Below are 6,445 nucleotides of genomic sequence, written 5' to 3'. Positions count from 1 at the left end.
ACAACTGAAGTGTTCATCAACAGATGAATGAATAAAAATGGTATGGTGGTGGTTTAGTCATGTCCGACTCTTGTGACCCCATGGACTGTACCCGCCAGGCTCCTCTGTCTATGGGATTTCCAAGCAAGAATACTGGAGTGGGTTACCATTTCCTCCTCCAGGGGATCTTCCAAACCCAGGGGTCAAACCCAGGTCTCCTGCACTGCAGGCAACTTCCTTACCAACTGAGCTACTGGGGAAGGCCTTTGAATATTAGTCAGCCATGAGAAAGAAGGAAATCCTGCCTTTAGCAACAATGCAAAAGGTGAACCTTATGGTAATTTAAATAAGCCAGGCATCAAAAGACAGATTCTGTATGATCTCATTCTTAAGTGGAATCTAAAAAGAAAACTCATAGGAAACAGAGTAGAGCATGTATTGCTAGGGACTGGGGAGTCAGGGAAATGAAGAAATGTCCGTCACAGGGAACAGACTTTCAGTTATTAGGTAAATACATTCTAGAGATCAAATGTACAACATGGTGACTCCAGTTAATAATTTTGTATTGTATACTTGACTTTTGCTTAGAGAGTAGATCTTAGACATTCTCACCACACATACGCAGCAGGTCAGTCCATGAAATGGTGGATATAGAAATTGACTTGATTGTGGTTATCATTATGTATACATATACCAAAACATCACACAGCACACTAGTGAATAATGTTAGTTGCTCAGTCATGTCCAACTCTTTGCGACAACATGGGCTGCAGCATGCCAGGCTCCTCTGTTTATGGGATTTTCCAGGCAAGGATACTGGAGTGGGTTACCATTTCCTTCTCCAGGGGATCTTCCTGACCCAGGGATCAAACCTTGCTCTCCCTCATTGCAGGCAGATTCTTTACTGTCTGAGCCACCAGGTGAGCCTAAAAAATTTGTTCTTTATTATCTGAGTATCCTCTGTCCATGGAATTCTCCAAGCAAGAATACTAGAGTGGATAGCTGTTCCCTTCTCCAGGGGATTTTCCCAACCCAAGGATTGAACCCAGGTCTCCCGCCTTGCAGGCAGATTCTTTACAGTCTGAGCCACCAGGGAAGCCTGTGCACTTTATTTATTTATTTATTTTAAAATGGAGAATGACTTTTTTTTTTTTAGTTTTTTTTTAATTTAAATTTATGTATTTTAATTAGAGGCTAATTACTTTACAATATTGTATTGGTTTTGCCATACATCAACATGAATCCACCACAGGTGTGCACGTGTTCCCTATCCTGAAGCCCCCTCCCACCTACCTCCCCATGGCATCCCTCTGGGTCATCCCAGTGCCCCAGTTCCAAGCATCCTGTATCCTGCATTGAACCTAGACTGGCGATTCTTTTCTTATATGGTATTATACATCTTTCAATGCCATTCTCCCAAATCATCCCACCCTCGCCCTCTCCCACAGAGTCCAAAAGACTGTTCTATAGATCTGTGTCTCTTTTGCTGTCTCACATACAGGGTTATCATTGCCATCTTTCTAAACGCCATATATAAGCATTAGTATACTGTATTGGTGTTTTTCTTTCTGGCTTACTTCACTTTGTTTAATAGGCTCCAGTTTCATCCACCTCATTAGAACTGATTCAAATGTATTCTTTTTAATGGCTGAGTAATACTCCATTGTGTATATGTACCACAGCTTTCTTATCCATTCGTCTGCTGATGGACATCTAGGTTGCTTCCATGTTCTGGCTATTATCAACAGTGCTGCGATGAACATTGGGGTACACGTGTCTCTTTCAATTCTGGCTTCCTCGGTGTGTATGCCCAGCAGTGGGATTCCTGGGTCATACAGCAGTTCTATTTCCACTTTTTTGAGGAGTCTCCACACTGTTCTCCATAGTGGCTGTACTAGGTTGCATTCTCACCAACAGTGTAAGAGAGTTCCCGTTTCCCCACACCCTCTCCAGCATTTATTGCTTGTAGACTTATGGATCACAGCCATTCTGACTGGCGTGCAATGGTACCTCATTGTGGTTTTGATTTGCATTTCTCTGATAATGAGTGATGTTGAGCATCTTTTCATGTGTTTGTTAGCCATCTGTATGTCTTCTTTGGAGAAATGTCTGTTTAGTTCTTTGGCCCATTTTTTGAATTGGGTCGTTTATTTTTCTGGAATTGAGCTGCAGGAGTTGCTTGTATATTTTTGAGATTAGTTGTTTGTCAGTTGCTTCATTTGCTATTATTTTCTCCCATTCTGAAAGCTAAATATAGACCATTTTATTTGTCACTTATAGTTCAATAAAGCTTGAGGAAGAAAATAATTTACCCTGAGAATCTACCTTATGTAGACAATGCCTACCTAAGGTAGTGGGCAGTTGGTCAATGACAAGAATAGACTAGCTGCTCCAGTGGCCACACCACAGGCTGGCAGAAAACACTTAACAAAGGCTCATGGTTTTAACACTAACCCAAAGAGATTCTGAAATTCCAACAAAACTGGTGACTCCTATCTTAATATGTATATATCAAAGGAAGGAACATCATGGTAACTAAAGATAGTTTATTTATTTATTTATTTATTTTTGGAAAGGCAAGCTTTATTTCAAGGCAACATGAAAACAGCAGTCAGGGGTCCACCACCACAAACTGGCAGGAGGGAGAAACAGTCACACGTCCATTTGGCAGTGTCTCAGTGGAAAGTCTCACCACTTTCTGCTGATCGCCCAATACCTGCTCAGTTTCCTCTTCAGATTGAAACTAAAAAGGTTGACTTGAAGATGCCCATTATATCTCTGTTATCCAAACACACTTATTTCAGGATGGAGGACACTTGGAGTCAACTTAATTGAGGGAATCCACTTAATTATTAAGTATTTATACTGAGAATATGGTTAAGTTAGTAGCTTTCTTCACATTTTCACATTTTTAGAAGAGCCACAGAGGTTCCATTCACGTTCTAAGCAGTTGAGCTGGCAAAAATCCATTTCATAGGAAATAGATCACATTCAATTACTCCTCACAACAGCCAACTGGAAGACTATTCCATTGCTTTTGAAGCCCTGGTTGGGTTGGCATCTGCGATGGTAGCCAAATAAATGAGATTTCTGTGTAACACATGCTGGTACTGGACGAACTCATTCGCCCGGCCTTTGTTCTGATATTCCACGATACAGCGGATCAGCTGGTCATTCTCCTCCAGGAGCCGCTGGATAGTCTCCTGATTGACTTCTGCCTTCCCTCTCAGCTAGTCCGGTACGAAAGCCACCGACATCCCGGGAAGCCAGGGTGGAACTCGGCCTCAGGCCCGGCAGATCCCCTGGTCTAGACCGGGGCGGACCTACACCTCCAGACGTACTCAAGATAGTTTAAAGATAAATAAGAAAATTGATTTAATTGATTTTTTTAGTAAATAGGAGTTTAACTTTTTTTTTTCTTTGATCTCAACTGAATTCAAGGCAAGAGGACCTGCAGATAAAATGAAACAGAAAACTAAGCATCACTGTGCTTTCCTTAGTCTCTCATTCATGTCTGACACTTTGCAAACCCACAGACTGTAGCTTACCAGGCTCCTCTGTCCACAGGGATTCTCCATGGCAAGAACACTGAAGTGGGTTGCCATGCCCTCCTCCAGGGGATCTGCTCAACCCAGGGATCAAACCCAGGTTTCACCCATTGCAGGTGGATTCTTTACTGTCTGAGCCACCAGGGAACCCCAGGAATACTGGAGTGTGTGGCCTCTCGCTTCTCCAGGCGATCTTCCCAACCCAGGAACTGAGCCCAAGTCTCCTACATTGAGCATCACTATATTCTCTTTATTTCTCCTATCTCTGAACTATATCCTCTTTATTTCTCCTATCTCTATTTTATGAATCATATTTACAGCTTCTGTCTGTCCCTTTAATCTTGCTGGACTTCATGATTTTCTCAAGCTCCTTTTCTCATCCCAGTTGGTACACACCTCTTGCATTTTATTCATTTTTTTCTTGGCTTCTTTGTACACAATTCTGTGAGCCCTGAATCTATAGTCTCAGTCCCAGTCATGCTCATAAGGTCCAAATCAAGATATCTAATAGCTTATGAAAACATCTATTTGAAATTCCATTAGGAAACATTGAATTATACCTATATCATCAAATAACATCTCATCAACTTACCACCTTCTCCTATTAGTTCAGTTCAGCTCAGTCACTCAGTTGTATCCAACTCTTTGTGACCCCATGGACTGCAGCATGCCAAGCTTCCCTGTCCATCACCAACTCCTGGAGGTTGCTCAAACTCATGTCCTTTGAGTCAGTGATGCCATCCAAGCATCTCATCCTCTGTCATCCCCTTCTCCTCCTGCCTTCAATCTTTCCCAGCATTGGTGTCTTTTCCAACGAGTCAGTTCTTCACATCAGGTGGTCAGAGTATTGGAGTTTCAGCTTTAGCACCAGTCTTTCCAATGAATATTCAGCACTGATTTTCTTTAAGATTGACTGATTTGATCTCCTTGCAGTCCAAGGGACACTCAAGTGTCTTCTCCAACACCACAGTTCAAAAGCATCAATTCCTTGGTGCTCAACTTTATTTATAGTCCAACTTTCACATCCATACATGACTACAGGAAAAACCATGGCTTTGACTAGATGGACCTTTGTCAGCAAATTAATGTCTCTGCTTTTGAATATGCTAAGTTTGTCATAGCTTTCTTCCAAAGAGCAAACGTCTTTTAATTTCATGGCTGCAGTCACCATCTGCAGTGATTTTTGAGCCCCCAAAATAGTCTCTTACTGTTTCCTCATCTATTTGCCATGAAATGTTTGGACCCTCTCCCATACCAGCTCGCTTACTAATATTTTTTTGTTATTTGCATTTAAACCCTAGTGCCATACCTAATTTCAGTCCTTCATTCTTTCCAATCAGTCACAAATTCATGGTGGTTGTTCCACTTATATAATCATCAAACTGTCCATTTCTCTCCTTACTCAATGCTGTTGCTCTAAAACATGCCATTATGCATTCTAACCTTGCTTTACTGTAGACATGCATATTGTCTGCCTTCCATTAGATTGTATTGAAACACTAGGAATGTTGAAATATTATAACTGCTTCTAAAACTCAAATGTGATAAATGTTTGACTTACCTTTCTTAACTACCTCATGCTTAAAGTGGGATATAGTTGCCCTTACTCTCTTCCCTATACTTTGTGTTGTCTTTTATTCCATACAGACTTCCTTAGACTGCTCTCCAATAGGACACAGTAAGGCTATCTACTCTATAAGCCCTTGTGGTCACATGTTCTAGTAAATGCCAATCATGGAGAGAACTCCAGTAATTTTGTTGAGTGAATAATTAACTCCAGTAAATTTTTATACAATAAAATTGTTCACAATCTCTTGTTTCAACATCAAAAATAAGATACATACCAGTTATCAGGGTTTCAAGTACTTATATTTTTAGGGAAGAGTTGTACTCCTAAGATTATAAAATGTGTAACTAATACCAATGTAGTAAAAGCCCTCTACTCTCTGTTGCATTAAATAATAATAATAATAATAATAGTGGAGTGATGATAGTTTTTTTGCTGTTACTTGCATGTATGCATGATGGGCAGGATTCTTGACTATGATCCTTCTCTCTTCCCTGTATCCATAGCCTTGTCATAGCCTCACTGTGGGCAGAAACTCTTGGCACTGGGCTTGGCCCAGTATCTTGCTAAAGACAATGATATGTGCAAGTATTTGAATTTCTAGTGCACTAAATCCAAGCTGCAGCCTAAAGACATCTTATGAGTTGCCACTAGTTTGCTTGCACTTTTTACATCACCATGAGAGGATCACACACCCAGGAGGAGGAAAGCCATGAGTCATGACTGAACTGTCCCAGCCAAGACCTGTCTTAAACAGCAAAACCCCAGTGACAAGAAAATGCATTAGAAAAAAATGAGTGTTGTTATAAGCCTGAGGGTTTTGAGTAATTTTATGTAACAAGAGCTAACTGATGCAGTTTTATTAAACTTCATTAAAAGTACAGGCAAATCTGAAGCATAACTCAAGCATTCATTGTTAATCAACCCCTTAGGCTGATCACTTACCTCATTAATAAATTTAGCTTATATTCAATTTTATAAAATTTTCTTAAAAGCTGATAGGTGAACCCATATTCAAGAAATCATGGAGATAAACTTTTAGATACTGTTATATACATGAACTATCTAGGGAACAAAACAGACAATGGCTTCATGTCATAAAGAAGAAAAGGTAAATTGGTTGAAATTATTTAAAGCTATATTTCCTTAAACATAGTTACAGGTAAGTTTTCTATTTGACTTTTGAGATATACATGTATTTCTCAATCCTCCCTGGAAAAAAATAATGCTCTGGCAACTAATTATTAGAGTGTGGTAGTAAATGATGTGATTTATAATATGTACTGAAATTTCTTTCTTTATATTTTCAATATAAACAAGCAAACTTTAGTAATCATGATATTTAATTGTA

The 6,445-nt window shown here is 39.8% G+C and overlaps 1 pseudogene; it reads right to left on the bottom strand.

The window, feature by feature from the left end:
* Window positions 1–2,538: 2,538 nt before the first annotated feature.
* On the bottom strand, window positions 2,539–3,283 carry LOC101904270 (SS18-like protein 2; annotated as a pseudogene).
* Window positions 3,284–6,445: the final 3,162 nt, after the last annotated feature.

The sequence above is a fragment of the Bos taurus genome, chromosome 20, assembly GCF_002263795.3.
Source record: "Bos taurus isolate L1 Dominette 01449 registration number 42190680 breed Hereford chromosome 20, ARS-UCD2.0, whole genome shotgun sequence".
Taxonomy (NCBI): domain Eukaryota; kingdom Metazoa; phylum Chordata; class Mammalia; order Artiodactyla; family Bovidae; genus Bos; species Bos taurus.
Note: the sequence above shows the minus strand (reverse complement) of the source record. Positions and strands in the feature narration are given on the sequence as shown.